The sequence below is a fragment of the Chiloscyllium punctatum genome, chromosome 8, assembly GCF_047496795.1.
Source record: "Chiloscyllium punctatum isolate Juve2018m chromosome 8, sChiPun1.3, whole genome shotgun sequence".
Taxonomy (NCBI): domain Eukaryota; kingdom Metazoa; phylum Chordata; class Chondrichthyes; order Orectolobiformes; family Hemiscylliidae; genus Chiloscyllium; species Chiloscyllium punctatum.
Window position 1 is genome coordinate 131,332,664 of NC_092746.1, and position 19,820 is coordinate 131,352,483.

The 19,820-nt window shown below is 63.0% G+C and overlaps 1 long non-coding RNA gene across 1 annotated transcript in view; it reads right to left on the bottom strand.

The window, feature by feature from the left end:
* LOC140480926 (uncharacterized) overlaps positions 1 to 3,098 on the bottom strand; it is a 47,009-nt gene extending 43,911 nt beyond the window's left edge. Inside the window, exon 1 of the long non-coding RNA XR_011961426.1 lies at positions 1,528 to 3,098. This is a non-coding gene — a long non-coding RNA (uncharacterized lncRNA). The remainder of the gene's footprint in view (positions 1 to 1,527) is intronic.
* Positions 3,099 to 19,820: the final 16,722 nt, after the last annotated feature.

A 19,820-nucleotide genomic window follows, 5' to 3' on the forward strand; every position in this document is an offset into this window, starting at 1 on the left:
GAAATTGGAATAGGAGGAGGCCATTGAGCCCCTCGAGCCTGCTTCACCATTCAACAGGATTATGGCTGATCCGACATTCCGCATGTCCACTTCCCTGCCCTATCCCCATAACCCTTGATTCCCTGACTGTTCAAGAATCCATTAATCTCAGCCTTAAATATGCACAAGGACTCTGTCCCCACAGCTCTCTGGAGCAAGGAGTTCCAAAGACTCTCAACCTTCTTAGAGAATAAATTTCTCTTCGTCTCCTCCTTCAATTAGTGCCCCTTTGTTCTGAGACTATGCTCTGGTCCTAAACTCTGTCATGAGGGAAAACATCCTCTCAAGTCCTGTCAAGTCCCTTAAGAATCTCGAATGTTTCAATGAGATCAATTCTTCTAAGCTCCAGTGAATGGTGTCCCAACCTATTTGCCCTTTGCTCACAGGGCAATCTGTCCATCCCAGGGATCATCCGAGTGCACGTTCTCTTAACTGTCTCCTGTGAAATGAGGTCTGTGATATCCAAGAAGCTCATGCCTAGGGGGGCCCCTGTACTCCCTGTTTAAGGAAATAGTCTTGGTTTGTAGCTGAACCATCTCTGCCTTGAAGGGCTGGTTTTGCTGATCCATTGTGAATCTGACCTTGATTCTGTTTCTAGTTTGTCTGCTGGAATGCAGATCCTTTCCCAAGTCACTGAAGTTTACTTGATTCTCACTGAGGATTCACCTTTAACTTCTCTTTAGTTCTTCCTTAGAGCAAATTATATTATAATCAAACGTTTTATCACAAAACCGCATTGCACCGGACCTGGACAAGTTTCCACAAGAACCACCAAACTTTCCTCATTGGAGAAGAAAGATATTGATTCTGAAAGTTTCCCTTTACACTTTCTGGCACTAATTTATTTTTCCTGGTATTTACTCCTGGTTGCTTTCTCTCCAATCTTTCAGAGTACTTGCAATCTCTTCCTATCCCTGCGATTATTTTACTCTGAAATGTGTGTATAGAATTAATCCCTCTTCTAGCTGTTTGGGGGTCTATAATCAGCAGAACTGCAATATCTATTTTTAGTTTTCATAAGACAAAACAAGGTAGAAGCAGAAATAAGCCATTTAGGCTATTCAAGCTGCCGTGTCATTCAATCAGATCATCACTGATGTGAGTATCCTCAACTCCATTTTCCTGCCTGTTCCCCATGACCCTCGATTCCCTTACTGATTAAAACTCCACCTATCTCAGCCTTGAATATACTTAATGTCTCAGCCCCAACAGCCCTATGTGGCAAAGGACTCCACTGAGAAAAAAATTCCTCTAATCCTAGACTCTCCCATAAGTGGAAACAACTGTCACTGAATCAAAACCTGAAATTCCCTGTTAGCATTATTGATGATACCTTCCATCACTTTACTAATGATCAAGAGTAGACTGATGGGGCAGCAATTGGCTGGGTTGGATTTTCCTGCTTTTAGATACAGGACATATCTGAGCAAATTTCCACATTTTGGGACAAAATACACGTAAATAAATAATTGAAATTAAATCAAATACCTTCTCAGCTCAGTTCTAAAGGGTCGTCCCCTCACTCTGAGTCCGAACTCTCAGGTCCTAGTCTTCCCTGCTGGAAGCATCTTCTCCATATCCACTCTATCCGGGCCTCTCAGTATTGTGGAAGTTTCAATCAGATTCCTCCTCATCCTTCAAAACTCCATTGAGTACAGACTCAGAGTCCTCAAATGTTCTTCATATGACAAGTCCTTCATCCCCAGGATCATTCTTATGAAACCCCTCTGGACCCCCTTCAACATCAGCACATTCTTCCTGAGATACAGCTCTCAAAATTGCTCACAATTGCCCCTAACACCATGGACTCTTAACTTATTTAGCATCCTCCTCTGCGGCACCTTGACAAAGGCCTTCTGGAAATGCAAATAGATCACATCCACTGACTCCCCTTTGTTTAACTTGCTCATTACCTCCTCAAAGAATTCTAACAGACGGCCTCCCCTTGATGAAGCCACGCACTTCCAAGTTCTCCACAATCTCATTTTTAAAAATGGATTCTAAAATCTTCCCAATGACCAAGCTCAGGCTAACCGGCCTATAGTTTCCTGTCTCCTGCCTCCCTCCCTTCTTAAACAAAGGATTTGCATTAGCCCTTTTCCAGTCCTCTGGGACCATCCCTGACTCCAGTGATTCCTGAAAGGTCCCACCAATGTCTCTCCAATCTCCTCAGGTATTTCCTTCAGAACTCTGGGTTATCATCCCTCAGACCTTTCAGCTTCTCCAGCTCCCTCTCCTTAGTGACGGCCTCTGCCCTCATCTCTGTCCCCTGATTCTCTTGTAGTTCTGGTGTGTTGCTGGGGTCTTCCACCTCAGTGAAAACTGATACAATGTACCGGCTCAATTCCTCCGCCATTTCTCGGTTCCCCATTGCTACTTCTCCAGCCGTCCAACATCCACACTTATCAATCTTGTTAAATATTTAAAATGAAACACTTGCAATCTGCTTTCATATTATTGGCTAGCTTACCCTCATATTTCATCTTCAACCTCCCCCCGGCCCCTGCCATTTGCTTTCTTATTTATCCTCTGCTGGTTTTTAAAGGTTTCCAATCCTTTGCTTTCTTACTAACCTTCACCACAGTGTATGCCTCCTCTTTTGCTTTTCTGCTGACCCTGACTTCCCATGCCAGCCATGGTTACCTCAGCCTTCTCTCAGGATCTTCCTCCTTCCTGGAAATGTATTTCTGCTATCCTCCCGAATTACCCCCAGAAACTCCAATGCTAATCTATTTTATTTTACTATTTCAATTCTGTAGCAACACTTAAAGTACCTGTACCTCAGTATGCTGTACCTAAAATGGTGCCACTAGGTGACATTACAAACTTTTCACTGCACTCATTGGAGTGCACACGATAATAAAGGCTGTTCTACTATTCATTGCTGCTCCACCATTGTCCCTGCTTGGCTCCCCTTACAATCACCTCTGGCCAGCTTCTCCCTTATGTCTCTGTCGTGACCTTTACTCAACTGTAATCCTGTTATATCTGATTCCAGGTTCTCCATCTCAAACTGCAAGGGGAATTCGATCATATGATGGTCACTGCCCCCCGGGATTCCTTCACCTTCAGCTCCTGAATCAATTCTGCCTCATTACACATTACCAAATCCAGAACTCCCTGCTCCCTAGCAGGCTCTACCTCAAGCTGCTGCAAAAAGCCTTCTCGTAGACATCCCACAAATTTCTTTTCTTGGGATCAGCTACCAATCTATGATCTGCCTGTACTGCTCACAAACAAAGCTTTCCACTGTACTTAGGCACACATGACTACAATAAATCAAATTATATCAACAATTTGGATGTGAACATAGGAGGTGTGATTAGTCAGTTTCCAGATGACACCAAAATTGGAGGTGTAGTGGACAGCGAAGAAGGTTACCTCAGATTACAACAGGATCTGGACCAGATGGGCCAATGAGCTAAGGAGTGACAGATGTAGTTTAATTTAGATAAATGCGAGCTGCTGCATTTTGGAAAAGCAAATCTTATCAGGACTTATACACTTAATGGTAAGGTCCTCGGGAGTGTTGCTGAACAAAGAGACCTTGGAGTGCAGGTTCATTGTTCCTTGAAAGTGGAGTCACAGGTTGACAGAATAATGAAGCAGGTGTTTGGTATGCTTTCCTTTATTGGACAGTTCATTGAGTATAGCAGTTGGGAGGTGATGTTGTGGCTGTACAGGACATTGGTTAGGCTACTATTGGAATATTGTGCGTAATTCTGGTCTCCCTGCTATAGGAAGGATGCTGTGAAACTTGAAAAGGTTCAGAAAAGATTTACAAGGATGTTGCCAGGGTTGGAGAATTTGAGCTATAGGGAGTGCCTGAATAGGCTGGGGTTATTTTCCCTGGAGCGTCGGAGGCTGAGGGGTGATCTTATAGAGGTTTATAAAATCATGTGAGACATGGATAGGATAAATAGACAAGGTCTTTTCCTTGGGGTGGGGGAGTCCAGAACGAGAGGGCATAGGTTTAGGGTGAGAGGAGAAAAATATAAAAGGGTCTTAATGGGCAATAGAGGATGGTGTGTGTAGGGAATGAGCTACCAGCGGAAGTGGTGGAGGCTGGTACAGTTACAACATTTAAAAGGCATCTGGATGGGTATAAGAATTGAAAGGGTTTGGAAGGAAATGGGCCAAATGCTGGCAAATGGAACTAGATTAATTTAGGGTATCTGGTCAGTATGGGTGAGTTGGACCAAATGGTCTGTTTCTGATCTGTACATCTCTATGACTCTAAATCAAATCTGATGTTCATAGTTCACCTGCCTATCAAAGTTCTCCATTTTTATTGTAAGTGTGTCTTTCTTACATACGTTTCTCTTTGCTGAGTTATTTTCTGTCACACATCCTGACTACTGATAGGGATACTGTACACAACGCCCATCAGGATCTTTTAACCTTTGCAGTACCTCAACTCTACCTACACAGATTCTATGTTTTCTGACTCCTTTATTAATTTAATCCCATTTTTTCCTAACAAGGCAACTCAGCACCCCCTATTCCTATTCCTAACTGCCCCCCCTATGCCTATCCAAGAGATGTGAATTCTTGGATATTTTGTTCCCAGCCCTGATCCTCTTGCAGCCATGCCTCTGTGATACCCACTGCATCGTAGCTGCCCATATCAGTCTGTGCTTTAAGCCCATTGTTTCGTATACTGTGTGTCCTTAGTCCTGTGTTGACTGTCCTCCTTCTCATCGTTATCCCTTTGTCTGCTGTTCCTGAAGTTAGATTCCCGAGCCTTTCCAGACTCTCTGTCCTATTCCTCACTCTGGAAACTTTAACCTCTGCTGACCCCTCCCGCTCTTTCAGTTTTCCAGAATTTTCCATGCAACTGAACCCACCCCCACCCCCACACACATGCCCACACACATGCCCACACACATGCCCACACACATGCCCATTCTTTAGTTTAGAGCCCTATCCACAGCTCTAATTATATGATTTGCCAGGACCCTGGTCCCAACATGATTCAGAAGTCAGCTGGAGGAGTAAAGTTTAGCTTTGAATGTCACAGGTAATTCTGCGAGTTAACTGTTTGGAACATGGAATGTAGTTATGTTCATGTTAGTGTCTGGTTCCCTCCGTGACTACCTGGTCAGGTCCACACCCCCCCCTACGACCCACCCTCCCATTCTGGCACTTTCCCCTGCCACCGCAGGAACTGTAAACCCTGTGCCCACACCTCCTCCCTCACCTCTATCCAAGGCCCTAAAGGAGCCTTCCACATCCATCAAAGTTTCACCTGCGCATCCACCAATATCATTTATTGTATCCGTTGCTCCCGATGTGGTCTCCTCTATATTGGGGAGACTGGGCGCCTCCTAGCAGAGCGCTTTAGGGAACATCTCCGAGACACCCGCACCAATCAACCAAACCGCCCCGTGGCCCAACATTTCAACTCCCCCTCCCACTCTGCCAAGGACATGGAGGTCCTGGGCCTCCTTCACCACCGCTCCCTCACCACCAGATGCCTGGAGGAAGAACGCCTCATCTTCCGCCTCGGAACACTTCAACCCCAGGGCATCAATGTGGACTTCAACAGCTTCCTCATTTCCCCTTCCCCCACCTCATCCTAGTTCTAAACTTCCAGCTCAGTAACTGTCCCCTTGTCTTGTCCGGACTTGTCCGACCTGCCTATCCTCTTTTCCACCTATCCACTCCACCCTCTCCTCCTTGACCTATCACCTTCATCTCCTCCCCCACTCACCCATTGTACTCTATGCTACTCTCTCCCCACCCCCACCCTCCTCTAGCTTATCTCTCCATGCTGCAGGCTCACTGCCTTTATTCCTGATGAAGGGCTTTTGCCCGAAACGTTGATTTCGCTGCTTGTTGGATGCTGCCTGAACTGCTGTGCTCTTCCAGCACCACTAATCCAGTATCTGGTTTAAAGTGTCAGGTTACTGTGAGTGCATGGACAAGGTCCAGATTCATGAACATAGAGTCAGGACAGAGAGGTAGGAAATGAGCTTGCTCAGCCTGAGTTGGGTTTGGGCTGTTTAAGATTGGGTTGGAGGTAAAGCAGAAGTTTTAAAGGTTAAGTTCACAGTCATACAGCACAGAAACAAACCTTTCGGCCTAACTTATCTATGCTGACCAATATTCCTAAACCGAACTAGTCTCATTTGCCAGCATTTAGCCCATATCACTGTAAACCCTTCTTATCCACGTACCTGTCCAAATGTCTTTTAACTGTAATTGTACCAGTGTCCACCACTTTCTCTGGCAGCTCATTCCATATGCGTACCACCTTCTGTGTCAAAAGTTACCCCTTAGGTCCCTTTTAAATATTCCCCCTCTCACCTTAAACCTATGCCCACTCGTTGTGGACTCCCCCAACACAGCTAAAAGACCTTGACTATTTATGCTCTCCATGTCCCTCATGATTTTTTCAACCTTTGTATTGTCACCCCTCAGTCTCCGATGCACCAGAGAAACAAAATCCCAGCCTATCCAGCCTCTCCTAATAACTCAAACCTTCCAGTCTCAGTCGGAGCTTTGCAAATCCTTTTTGCACCCTTTCCAGTTTAACAACATTCTTCCTAAATTAGGATGACCAGAATTACACACAATATTACAAGTGTGGCTTCACCAATGTCTTGTATAACCGTAACATGACATCCCAACTCCTATACTCAATGCTCCGACCAATGAAAGCAAACGTGCCAAATGGCTTCTTCACCACCCTGTTTACTTATGATACCCCTTTCAAGGAACCATGTACCTGCACCCCTCTCTCTCTCTGTTCGACAGCACTCCCCAGGGCCATACCATTAACTGCATAAGGCAAAAGTGAGTACTGCAGACACTGGAGATTAGAGTCAAGAGTCTGGTGATGGAAAAGCACAGCAGGTCCGACAGCATCCAAGGAGCAGGAAAATCAGGAATCCTGATGAAGGGGTTTGCCTGAAACATTGATTTTCCTGCTCTGTGGATGCTGCCTGACCTGCTGTGCTTCTGATTAACTGCATAAGTCCTACCGGTTTGTCTGACCAAAATGCAGCACCTCCCATTTGTCTAAATTAAACTCAATCTGCCATTCCTTGACCCACTAGCCCAGGTAATCAAGGTTCTGTTGTCCTCTTGGATGAACGTCTTCACTATCCATGAGACCATCTGCAAACTTACTGACCATACCTACGATGTTTTGATGTAAATCGTTTGGATAAATGAGGTTATCACACAGGAGGCTGAAGGAACACAGCAAGCCAGGCAGCATCAGGAGGTGGAGAAATCAACATTCCGGGTGTAACCCTGAACAAGTCTATGTTCTGTCTCGACATTTCTCCTGCAGCCGCCGTGCACTGAACCACAAGAGCTGAACACCATAGACCCAGATAAGAGGAGACAGAGAGCCCTGCCCACTCACACAGCCCCGCCCACTCGCACAGCCCCGCCCCACTCACACAGCCCAACCCAACCAAACACAGCCCCGCCCTCTCACGGAGCCCCGCCCACTCACACAGCCCCGCCCCCACCCACACAGCCCCGCCCCACTCACTCAGCCCAACCCAACCAAACACAGCCCCGCCCACTCGCACAGCCCCGCCCACTCACACTGCCCCGCCCACTCACACAGCCTTACCCCCTCACGCAGCCTCGGCCAACCAAACACAGCCCCGCCCACTCACGGAGCCCCGCCCATACAAACAGAGCCCCGCCCACACACAGCCCCGCCCCACGCACACAGTCTCGCCCACTCAAACACCAATCACTCACTGCTCCGCCTCATCACATACATGGCCCCGCCCCATTACCTATGCCCCGCCTCACCACACACATTGCCCCGCCCCCTGAGGAGCTCTCTTCGAGTGCACGCGCTCTGTTTAAATTCTGGAGGCGGTTGTCTGGACAGTCACGTGCTGAAGTGAGCCGACAGACCCAGTGAGGGAGGGTAAAAACAATGACTGTAGATGGTGGAAACCAGGTTCTGGATTAGTGGCGCTGGAAGAGCACAGCGGTTCAGGCAGTGTCCAAGTCGCTTCGAAATCGACGTTTCGGGCAAAAGTCCTTCATCAGGAATAAAGGGATTTTACCCGAAACGTTGATTTCGCTGCCCCTTGGACACTGCCTGAACCGCTGTGCTCTTCCAGCATCACTAACCCAGAACACCGTGAGGGAGGGCAGTCCGCACACTGGGGGACCCATCAGCAGAGAGTGAACAGAGAGAGGCTACTGGGTGGAGGGGGAGAGGGGTCAGTGTGTGTGGGGGGGGGAGGGGTCAGTGCGTGTGGGGGGGGAGGGGTCGGTGTGTGTGGGGGGGAGGGGGTCGGGGCGTGTGTGTGTGTGGGGGGGGGGAGGGGGTCGGGGTGTGTGTGTGGGGGGGAGGGGTCGGTGTGTGGGGGGGGGAGGGGTCGGTGTGTGTGTGGGGGAGGGGTCGGTGTGTGTGTGGGGGGGAGGGGTCGGTGTGTGTGTGGGGGGGAGGGGTCGGTGTGTGTGGGGGAGGGAGGGGTCGGTGTGTGGGGGGGGGAGGGGTCGGTGTGTGTGGGGGGGAGGGGTCGGTGTGTGCGTGGTGGGGGAGGGGTCGGTGTGTGAGGGGGGGAGGGGTCGGTGCGGGTGGGGGGGGGAGGGGTCGGTGTGTGCGTGGTGGGGGAGGGGTCGGTGTGTGAGGGGGGGAGGGGTCGGTGCGGGTGGGGGGGGGGAGGGGTCGGTGTGCGTGGGGGGGAGGGGTCGGTGTGTGTGTGTGGTGGGGAGGGGTCGGTGCGGGTGGGGGGGGAGGGGTCGGTGTGTGTGGGGGGGAGGGGTCGGTGCGGGTGGGGGGGAGGGGTCGGTGTGTGCGTGTGGGGTGGAGGGGTCGGTGTGTGCGTGTGGGGGGGGAGGGGTCAGTGTGTGCGTGTGGGGGGGGAGGGGTCGGTGTGGGGGGGGAGGGGTCGGTGTGCGTGTGGGGGGGGAGGGGTCGGTGTGTGCGGGTGGGGGGGAGGGGTCGGTGTGTGCGTGTGGGGGGGGAGGGGTCGGTGTGTGCGTGTGGGGGGGGAGGGGTCGGTGTGTGCGTGTGGGGGGAGGGGTCGGTGTGTGTGGGGGTGGGGGGGAGGGTTCGGTGTGTGCGTGGGGGGGGGAGGGGTTGGTGTGCGTGGGGGGGAGGGGTCGGTGTGCGTGGGGGGGTGAGGGGTCGGTGTGTGTGGTGGGGAGGGGTCGGTGCGGGTGGGGGGGAGGGGTCGGTGCTGGTGGGGGGGAGGGGTCGGTGTGTGCGTGTGGGGTGGAGGGGTCGGTGTGTGCGTGTGGGGGGGGAGGGGTCGGTGTGTGCGTGTGGGGGGAGGGGTCGGTGTGTGTGGGGGTGGGGGGGAGGGTTCGGTGTGTGCGTGGGGGGGGAGGGGTCGGTGTGTGCGTGTGGGGGGGGAGGGGTCGGTGTGTGCGTGTGGGGGGAGGGGTCGGTGTGTGTGGGGGTGGGGGGGAGGGTTCGGTGTGTGCGTGGGGGGGGGAGGGGTTGGTGTGTGTGGGGGGGAGGGGTCGGTCTGTGCGGGTGGGGGGGGAGGGGTCGGTCTGTGCGTGTGGGGGGGAGGGGTCGGTGTGTGCGTGTGGGGGGGAGGGGTCGGTGTGTTCGTGGGGGGGGTCGGTGCGGGTGGGGGGGGAGGGGTCGGTGTGTGTGGGGGGGAGGGGTCGGTGCGGGTGGGGGGGGGAGGGGTCGGTGTGTGCGTGGGGGGGGAGGGGTCGGTGTGTGAGTGGGGGGGAGGGGTCGGTGTGTGTGGAGGGGAGGGGTCGGTGTGTGTGGGGGGGGTGAGGGGTCGGTGTGTGTGGGGGGGGTGAGGGGTCGGTGTGTGTGTGGGGGGGAGGGGTCGGTGTGTGGGGGGGAGGGGTCGGTGTGTGTGTGTGTGGTGGGGAGGGGTCGGTGTGTGGGGGGGGAGGGGTCGCTGTGTGTGGGGGGGAGGGGTCGCTGTGTGTGGGGGGGAGGGGTCGGTGTGTGCGTGTGGGGGGGAGGGGTCGGTGTGTGTGGGGGGGGAGGGGTCGGTGCGGGTGGAGGGGGGAGGCGTCGGTGTGTGTGGTGGGGAGGGGTTGGTGTGTGGGGGGGAGGGGTCGGTGTGGGTGGGGGGGAGGGGTCGGTGTGTGTGGGGGGGAGGGGTCGGTGTGTGTGGGGAGGAGGGGTCGGTGCGGGTGGGGGGGGAGGGGTCGGCGCGGGTGGGGGGGGAGGGGTCGGCGTGTGTGGGGGGGAGGGGTCGGCGTGTGTGGGGGGGAGGGGTCGGTGCGGGGGGAGGGGTCGGTGTGTGTGTGTGGTGGGGAGGGGTCGGTGTGTGTGTGGGGGGAGGGGTCGGTGTGTGTGGGGGGGAGGGGTCGGTCCGGGGGGGGGGGAGGGGTCGGTGTGTGTGGGGGGAGGGGTCGGTGTGTGTGGGGGGAGGGGTCGGTGTGTGTGTGGTGGGGAGGGGTCGGTGTGTGTGGGGGGGAGGGGTCGGTGTGTGTGGGGGGGGAGGGGTGGGTGGGGGGGGAGGGGTGGGTGGGGGGGGAGGGGTGGGTGGGGGGGAGGGGTCGGTGTGTGTGGTTGGGAGGGGTCGGTGTGTGTGGGGGGAGGGGTCGGTGTGTGTGGGGGGAGGGGTCGGTGTGTGTGTGTGGGGGGAGGGGTCGGTGTGTGTGTGTGGTGGGGAGGGGTCGGTGTGTGTGGGGGGGGGAGGGGTCGGTGTGTGTGGGGGGAGGGGTCGGTGTGTGTGTGGTGGGGAGGGGTCGGTGTGTGTGGGGGGGAGGGGTCGGTGTGTGTGGGGGGGAGGGGTCGGTGTGGGTGGGGGGGGAGCGGTGGGTGGGGGGGAGGGGTCGGTGTGTGTGGTTGGGTGGGGGGGAGGGGTCGGTGTGTGTGGTTGGGAGGGGTCGGTGTGTGTGGGGGGAGGGGTCGGTGTGTGTGGGGGGGAGGGGTCGGTGTGTGTGTGTGGGGGGAGGGGTCGGTGTGTGTGTGTGGTGGTGAGGGGTCGGTGTGTGTGGGGGGGGGAGGGGTCGGTGTGGGTGTGTGGGGGGGAGGGGTCGGTGTGTGTGGGGGGGAGGGGTCGGTGTGTGTGGGGGGGGAGGGGTCGGTGTGTGTGGGGGGGGGAGGGGTCGGTGTGTGTGGGGGGGGAGGGGTCGGTGTGTGTGTGTGTGGTGGGGAGGGGTCGGTGCGGGTGGGGGGGGAGGGGTCGGTGTGTGTGGGGGGGAGGGGTCGGTGCGGGTGGGGGGGAGGGGTCGGTGTGTGCGTGTGGGGGGGGAGGGGTCGGTGTGTGCGTGTGGGGGGGAGGGGTCGGTGTGTGCGTGTGGGGGGGGAGGGGTCGGTGTGTGCGTGTGGGGGGGGAGGGGTCGGTGTGTGCGGGGGGGAGGGGTCGGTGTGTGCGGGGGGGAGGGGTCGGTGTGTGGGGGGGTGAGGGGTCGGTGTGTGTGGGGGGGTGAGGGGTCGGTGTGTGGGGGGGGTGAGGGGTCGGTGTGTGGGGGTGAGGGGTCGGTGCGTGTGGGGGGGTGAGGGGTCGGTGTGTGCGTGGGGGGAGGGTCGGTGTGTGCGTGGGGGGAGGGTCGGTGTGTGCGTGGGTGGGGGAGGGGTCGGTGTGCGTGGGGGGGAGGGGTCGGTGTGTGCGTGTGGGGGGGAGGGTCGGTGTGTGTGGGGGGAGTGAGGGGTCGGTGTGTGTGGTGGGGAGGGGTCGGTGTGTGCGTGGGGGGAGGGTCGGTGTGTGCGTGGGGGGAGGGTCGGTGTGTGCGTGGGTGGGGGAGGGGTCGGTGTGCGTGGGGGGGAGGGGTCGGTGTGCGTGGGGGGGTGAGGGGTCGGTGTGTGTGTGTGTGGTGGGGAGGGGTCGGTGCGGGTGGGGGGGGAGGGGTCGGTGTGTGTGGGGGGGAGGGGTCGGTGCGGGTGGGGGGGGGAGGGGTCGGTGTGTGCGTGGGGGGGGAGGGGTCGGTGTGTGAGTGGGGGGGAGGGGTCGGTGTGTGTGGGGGGGAGCGGTCGGTGTGCGTGGGGGGGTGAGGGGTCGGTGTGTGTGTGTGTGGTGGGGAGGGGTCGGTGCGGGTGGGGGGGGAGGGGTCGGTGTGTGCGTGGGGGGGGAGGGGTCGGTGTGTGAGTGGGGGGGAGGGGTCGGTGTGTGTGGGGGGGAGCGGTCGGTGTGTGTGGGGGGGAGCGGTCGGTGCGGGTGGGGGGGGGGAGGGGTCGGTGTGTGCGTGGGGGGGGAGGGGTCGGTGTGTGAGTGGGGGGGAGGGGTCGGTGTGTGTGGGGGGGAGCGGTCGGTGTGTGTGGGGGGGAGCGGTCGGTGTGTGTGGGGGGGAGGGGTCGGTGTGTGTGGGGGGGGTGAGGGGTCGGTATGTGTGTGGGGGGGAGGGGTCGGTGTGTGTGTGTGGTGGGGAGGGGTCGGTGTGTGGGGGGGGAGGGGTCGGTGTGTGTGTGTGTGGTGGGGAGGGGTCGGTGTGTGTGGGGGGGAGGGGTCGGTGCGGGGGGAGGGGTCTGTGTGTGTGGTGGGGAGGGGTCGGTGTGTGTGTGGGGGGAGGGGGTCGGTGTGTGGGGGGGGAGGGGTCGGTGCGGGTGGGGGGGAGGGGTCGGTGTGTGTGGGGGGGAGGGGTCGGTGTGTGTGGGGGGGAGGGGTCGGTGTGTGTGGGGGGAGAGGTCGGTGTGTGTGTGGAGGGGTCGGTGTGTGTGGGGGGGGAGGGGTCGGTGTGTGTGGGGGGGGAGGGGTCGGTGTGTGTGGGGGGAGGGGTCGGTGTGGGTGGGTGGGGGGGGAGGGGTCGGTGTGGGTGGGGGGGGAGGGGTGGGTGGGGGGGAGGGGTCGGTGTGTGTGGGGGGGAGGGGTCGGTGTGGGTGGGTGGGGGGGGAGGGGTCGGTGTGGGTGGGGGGGAGGGGTGGGTGGGGGGGAGGGGTCGGTGTGTGTGGTGGGGAGGGGTCGGTGTGTGTGGGGGGAGGGGTCGGTGTGTGTGTGTGGTGGGGAGGGGTCGGTGTGTGTGTGGGGGGAGGGGTCGGTGTGTGTGGGGGGGAGGGGTCGGTCCGGGGGGGGGGGGAGGGGTCGGTGTGTGTGGGGGGAGGGGTCGGTGTGTGTGGGGGGAGGGGTCGGTGTGTGTGTGGTGGGGAGGGGTCGGTGTGTGTGGGGGGGAGGGGTCGGTGTGTGTGGGGGGGAGGGGTCGGTGTGGGTGGGGGGGGAGGGGTGGGTGGGGGGGGAGGGGTGGGTGGGGGGGAGGGGTCGGTGTGTGTGGTTGGGAGGGGTCGGTGTGTGTGGGGGGAGGGGTCGGTGTGTGTGGGGGGAGGGGTCGGTGTGTGTGTGTGGGGGGAGGGGTCGGTGTGTGTGTGTGGTGGGGAGGGGTCGGTGTGTGTGGGGGGGGAGGGGTCGGTGTGTGTGGGGGGAGGGGTCGGTGTGTGTGTGGTGGGGAGGGGTCGGTGTGTGTGGGGGGGAGGGGTCGGTGTGTGTGGGGGGGAGGGGTCGGTGTGGGTGGGGGGGGAGCGGTGGGTGGGGGGAGGGGTCGGTGTGTGTGGTTGGGAGGGGTCGGTGTGTGTGGGGGGAGGGGTCGGTGTGTGTGGGGGGAGGGGTCGGTGTGTGTGTGTGGGGGGAGGGGTCGGTGTGTGTGTGTGTGGTGGTGAGGGGTTGGTGTGTGTGGGGGGGGGAGGGGTCGGTGTGGGTGTGTGGGGGGGAGGGGTCGGTGTGTGTGGGGGGGAGGGGTCGGTGTGTGTGGGGGGGGTGGGGTCGGTGTGTGTGGGGGGGGGAGGGGTCGGTGTGTGTGGGGGGGGAGGGGTCGGTGTGTGTGTGTGTGGTGGGGAGGGGTCGGTGCGGGTGGGGGGGGAGGGGTCGGTGTGTGTGGGGGGGAGGGGTCGGTGCGGGTGGGGGGGAGGGGTCGGTGTGTGCGTGTGGGGGGGGAGGGGTCGGTGTGTGCGTGTGGGGGGGAGGGGTCGGTGTGTGCGTGTGGGGGGGGAGGGGTCGGTGTGTGCGTGTGGGGGGGGAGGGGTCGGTGTGTTCGGGGGGGGAGGGGTCGGTGTGTGCGGGGGGGAGGGGTCGGTGTGTGGGGGGGTGAGGGGTCGGTGTGTGTGGGGGGGTGAGGGGTCGGTGTGTGGGGGGGGTGAGGGGTCGGTGTGTGGGGGTGAGGGGTCGGTGCGTGTGGGGGGGAGGGGTCGGTGTGTGCGTGTGGGGGGGAGGGGTCGGTGTGTGCGTGTGGGGGGGGAGGGGTCGGTGTGTGTGGGGGGAGTGAGGGGTCGGTGTGTGTGGTGGGGAGGGGTCGGTGTGTGCGTGGGGGGAGGGTCGGTGTGTGCGTGGGGGGAGGGTCGGTGTGTGCGTGGGTGGGGGAGGGGTCGGTGTGCGTGGGGGGGGAGGGGTCGGTGTGCGTGGGGGGGTGAGGGGTCGGTGTGTGTGGGGGGGTGAGGGGTCGGTGTGTGTGTGTGTGGTGGGGAGGGGTCGGTGCGGGTGGGGGGGGAGGGGTCGGTGTGTGTGGGGGGGAGGGGTCGGTGCGGGTGGGGGGGGGAGGGGTCGGTGTGTGCGTGGGGGGGGAGGGGTCGGTGTGTGAGTGGGGGGGAGGGGTCGGTGTGTGTGGGGGGGAGCGGTCGGTGTGCGTGGGGGGGTGAGGGGTCGGTGTGTGTGTGTGTGTGTGGTGGGGAGGGGTCGGTGCGGGTGGGGGGGGAGGGGTCGGTGTGTGCGTGGGGGGGGAGGGGTCGGTGTGTGAGTGGGGGGGAGGGGTCGGTGTGTGTGGGGGGGAGCGGTCGGTGTGTGTGGGGGGGAGCGGTCGGTGCGGGTGGGGGGGGGAGGGGTCGGTGTGTGCGTGGGGGGGGAGGGGTCGGTGTGTGAGTGGGGGGGAGGGGTCGGTGTGTGTGGGGGGGAGCGGTCGGTGTGTGTGGGGGGGAGCGGTCGGTGTGTGTGGGGGGGAGGGGTCGGTGTGTGTGGGGGGGGTGAGGGGTCGGTATGTGTGTGGGGGGGAGGGGTCGGTGTGTGTGTGTGGTGGGGAGGGGTCGGTGTGTGGGGGGGAGGGGTCGGTGTGTGTGTGTGTGGTGGGGAGGGGTCGGTGTGTGTGGGGGGGGAGGGGTCGGTGCGGGGGGAGGGGTCTGTGTGTGTGGTGGGGAGGGGTCGGTGTGTGTGTGGGGGGAGGGGTCGGTGTGTGGGGGGGGAGGGGTCGGTGCGGGTGGGGGGGGGAGGGGTCGGTGTGTGTGGGGGGGAGGGGTCGGTGTGTGTGGGGGGAGGGGTCGGTGTGTGTGTGGGGGGAGGGGTCGGTGTGTGTGTGGTGGGGAGGGGTCGGTGTGTGTGGGGGGGGAGGGGTCGGTGTGTGTGGGGGGGGAGGGGTCGGTGTGTGTGGGGGGGAGGGGTCGGTGTGGGTGGGTGGGGGGGGAGGGGTCGGTGTGGGTGGGGGGGGAGGGGTGGGTGGGGGGGAGGGGTCGGTGTGTGTGGGGGGGAGGGGTCGGTGTGGGTGGGTGGGGGGGGAGGGGTCGGTGTGGGTGGGGGGGGAGGGGTGGGTGGGGGGGAGGGGTCGGTGTGTGTGGTGGGGAGGGGTCGGTGTGTGTGGGGGGGAGGGGTCGGTGTGTGTGGGGGGGGAGGGGTGTGTGTGGTGGGGAGGGGTCGGTGTGTGTGGTGGGGAGGGGTCGGTGTGTGTGGGGGGAGGGGTCGGTGTGTGTGGGGGGAGGGGTCGGTGTGTGTGTGTGGTGGGGAGGGGTCGGTGTGTGGGGGGGGGGAGGGGTCGGTGTGGGTGTGTGGGGGGGAGGGGTCGGTGTGTGTGGGGGGAGGGGTCGGTGTGTGTGGGCGGAGGGGTCGGTGTGTGTGTGTGGTGGGGAGGGGTCGGTGTGTGTGGGGGGGGGAGGGGTCGGTGTGGGTGTGTGGGGGGGAGGGGTCGGTGTGTGTGGGGGGGAGGGGTCGGTGCGGGTGGAGTTGGGAGGGGTTGGTGTGTGTGGGGGGGAGGGGTCGGTGCGGGTGGGGGGGGGGTCGGTGCGGGTGGGGGGGGAGGGGTCGGTGCGGTTGGGGGGGAGGGGTCGTGTGTGCGTGTGGGGGGGAGGGGTCGGTGTGTGCGGGGGGGAGGGGTCGGTGTGTGCGTGTGGGGGGGAGGGGTCGGTGTGTGGGGGGGGGAGGGGTCGGTGTGTGCGGGTGGTGGGGGAGGGGTCGGTGTGTGCGGGTGGGGGGGGAGGGGTCGGTGTGTGTGGGGGGGAGGGGTCGGTGTGTGTGGGGGGGAGGGGTCGGTGTGTGCGGGTGGGGGGGGAGGGGTCGGTCTGTGCGTGTGGGGGGGAGGGGTCGGTGTGTGCGTGTGGGGGGGAGGGGTCGGTGTGTTCGTGGGGGGGGGGTCGGTGTGTGTGGGGGGGAGGGGTCGGTGTGTGCGGGTGGGGGGGGAGGGGTCGGTGTGTGCGTGGGGGGGGGGAGGGGTCGGTGTGTGCGTGGGGGGGGGAGGGGTCGGTGTGTGTGGGGCGGAGGGGTCGGTGTGTGTGTGTGGGGGGTGTGTGTGGGGGGGTGGGGGGTCGGTGTGTGTGGGGGGTTGAGGGGTTGGTGTGTGTGTGTGGGGGGGAGGGGTCGGTTTGTGTGGGGGGGAGGGGTCGGTGTGTGGGGGGGAGGGGTCGCTGCGTGTGGGGGGGAGGGGTCGGTGTGTGTGGGGGGGGAGGGGTCGGTGCGGGTGGAGGGGGGAGGCGTCGGTGTGTGTGTGTGGTGGGGAGGGGTCGGTGTGTGGGGGGGAGGGGTCGGTGTGGGTGGTGGGGGAGGGGTCGGTGTGTGTGTGTGGTGGGGAGGGGTCGGTGTGTGTGTGGGGGAGGGGTCAGTGTGTGGGGGGGGAGGGGTCGGTGCGGGTGGGGGGGTAGGGGTCGGCGCGGGTGGGGGGGGAGGGGTCGGCGTGTGTGGGGGGGAGGGGTCGGTGTGTGTGTGTGGTGGGGAGGGGTCGGTGTGTGTGTGGGGGGAGGGGTCGGTGTGTGTGGGGGGGAGGGGTCGGTGCGGGTGGGGGGGGAGGGGTCGCTGCGGGTGGGGGGGAGGGATCGGTGTGTGTGGGGGGAGGGGTCGGTGTGTGTGGGGGGAGGGGTCGGTGTGTGTGTGGTGGGGAGGGGTCGGTGTGTGTGGGGGGGAGGGGTCGGTGTGTGTGGGGGGAGGGGTCGGTGTGGGTGGGGGGGGAGGGGTCGGTGTGTGTGGTGGGGAGGGGTCGGTGTGTGTGGTGGGGAGGGGTCGGTGTGTGTGGGGGGGAGGGGTCGGTGTGTGTGGGGGGGGAGGGGTCGGTGTGTGTGGGGGGGGAGGGGTCGGTGCGGGTGGAGGGGGGAGGCGTCGGTGTGTGTGTGTGGTGGGGAGGGGTCGGTGTGTGGGGGGGAGGGGTCGGTGTGGGTGGTGGGGGAGGGGTCGGTGTGTGTGTGTGGTGGGGAGGGGTCGGTGTGTGTGTGGGGGAGGGGTCGGTGTGTGGGGGGGGAGGGGTCGGTGCGGGTGGGGGGGGAGGGGTCGGCGCGGGTGGGGGGGGAGGGGTCGGCGTGTGTGGGGGGAGGGGTCGGTGTGTGTGTGTGGTGGGGAGGGGTCGGTGTGTGTGTGGGGGGAGGGGTCGGTGTGTGTGGGGGGGGAGGGGTCGGTGCGGGTGTGGGGGGGGAGGGGTCGGTGCGGGTGGGGGGGGGAGGGGTCGCTGCGGGTGGGGGGGAGGGGTCGGTGTGTGTGGGGGGAGGGGTCGGTGTGTGTGGGGGGAGGGGTCGGTGTGTGTGTGGTGGGGAGGGGTCGGTGTGTGTGGGGGGGAGGGGTCGGTGTGGGTGGGGGGGAGGGGTGGGTGGGGGGGGAGGGGTCGGTGTGTGTGGTGGGGAGGGGTCGGTGTGTGTGGTGGGGAGGGGTCGGTGCGTGTGGGGGGAGGGGTCGGTGTGTGTGTGTGGGGGGAGGGGTCGGTGTGTGTGTGTGGTGGGGAGGGGTCGGTGTGTGTGGGGGGGGAGGGGTCGGTGTGGGTGTGTGGGGGGGAGGGGTCGGTGTGTGTGGGGGGGAGGGGTCGGTGTGGGTGGGGGGGGAGGGGTCGGTGTGTGTGGTGGGGAGGGGTCGGTGTGGGCGGGGGGGAGGGGTGGGTGGGGGGGGAGGGGTCGGTGTGTGTGGTGGGGAGGGGTCGGTGTGTGTGGGGGGAGGGGTCGGTGTGTGTGTGTGGTGGGGAGGGGTTGGTGTGTGTGGGGGGGGGATGGGTCGGTGTGGGTGTGTGGGGGGAGGGGTCGGTGTGTGTGGGGGGGAGGGGTCGGTGTGTGTGGGGGGAGGGGTCGGTGTGTGTGGGGGGAAGGGTCGGTGTGTGTGGGGGGAGGGGTCGGTGTGTGTGTGTGGTGGGAGGGGTTGGTGTGTGTGGGGGGGGGAGGGGTCGGTGTGGGTGTGTGGGGGGGAGGGGTCGGTGTGTGTGGGGGGGAGGGGTCGGTGTGTGTGGGGGAGGGGTCGGTGTGTGTGTGTGGTGGGGAGGGGTCGGTGAGTGTGGGGGGGGGAGGGGTCGGTGTGGGTGTGTGGGGGGGAGGGGTCGGTGTGTGTGTGGGGGAGGGGTCGGTGCGGGTGGAGGGGGGAGGGGTCGGTGTGTGTGGGAGGGAGGGGTCGGTGCGGGTGGGGGGGGAGGGGTCGGTGCGGTTGGGGGGGAGGGGTCGGTGCGGGTGGAGGGGGGAGGGGTCGGTGTGTGTGGGGGGGAGGGGTCGGTGCAGGTGGGGGGGAGGGGTCGGTGTGTGTGGGGGGGAGGGGTCGGTGCGGGTGGAGGGGGGAGGGGTCGGTGTGTGTGGGGGGGAGGGGTCGGTGCGGGTGGGGGGGGAGGGGTCGGTGTGTGTGGGGGGGGAGGGGTCGGTGCGGTTGGGGGGGAGGGGTCGTGTGTGCGTGTGGGGGGGAGGGGTCGGTGTGTGCGGGGGGAGGGGTCGGTGTGTGCGTGTGGGGGGGAGGGGTCGGTGTGTGCGTGTGGGGGGGGAGGGGTCGGTGTGTGCGTGTGGGGGGTGAGGGGTCGGTGCGTGTGGGGGGGAGGGGTCGGTGGGTGCGGGTGGGGGGGAGGGGTCGGTGTGTGCGTGTGGGGGGGAGGGGTCGGTGTGTTCGTGGGGGGGGGTCGGTGTGTGTGGGGGGGAGGGGTCGGTGTGTGCGGGTGGGGGGGAGGGGTCGGTGTGTGCGGGTGGGGGGGAGGGGTCGGTGTGTGCGGGTGGGGGGGGAGGGGTCGGTGTGTGCGTGGGGGGGGGGGAGGGGTCGGTGTGTGTGGGGGGGAGGGGTCGGTGTGTGTGGGGGGGAGGGGTCGGTGTGTGTGTGTGGGGGGGTGGGGGGTGTGTGTGGGGGGGTGAGGGGTCGGTGTGTGTGGGGGGTTGAGGGGTTGGTGTGTGTGTGTGGGGGGGAGGGGTCGGTTTGGGGGGGGGAGGGGTCGGTGTGTGTGGGGGGAGGGGTCGGTGCGGTTGGGGGGGAGGGGTCATGTGTGCGTGTGGGGGGAGGGGTCGGTGTGTGCGTGTGGGGGGGGAGGGGTCGGTGTGTGCGTGTCGGGGGGAGGGGTCGGTGTGTGTGGGGGGGAGGGGTCGGTGTGTGTGGGGGAGGGGTCGGTGTGTGTGTGTGGTGGGGAGGGGTCGGTGAGTGTGGGGGGGGGAGGGGTCGGTGTGGGTGTGTGGGGGGGAGGGGTCGGTGTGTGTGTGGGGGAGGGGTCGGTGCGGGTGGAGGGGGGAGGGGTCGGTGTGTGTGGGAGGGAGGGGTCGGTGCGGGTGGGGGGGGAGGGGTCGGTGCGGTTGGGGGGGAGGGGTCGGTGCGGGTGGAGGGGGGAGGGGTCGGTGTGTGTGGGGGGGAGGGGTCGGTGCAGGTGGGGGGGAGGGGTCGGTGTGTGTGGGGGGGAGGGGTCGGTGCGGGTGGAGGGGGGAGGGGTCGGTGTGTGTGGGGGGGAGGGGTCGGTGCGGGTGGGGGGGGAGGGGTCGGTGTGTGTGGGGGGGGAGGGGTCGGTGCGGTTGGGGGGGAGGGGTCGTGTGTGCGTGTGGGGGGGAGGGG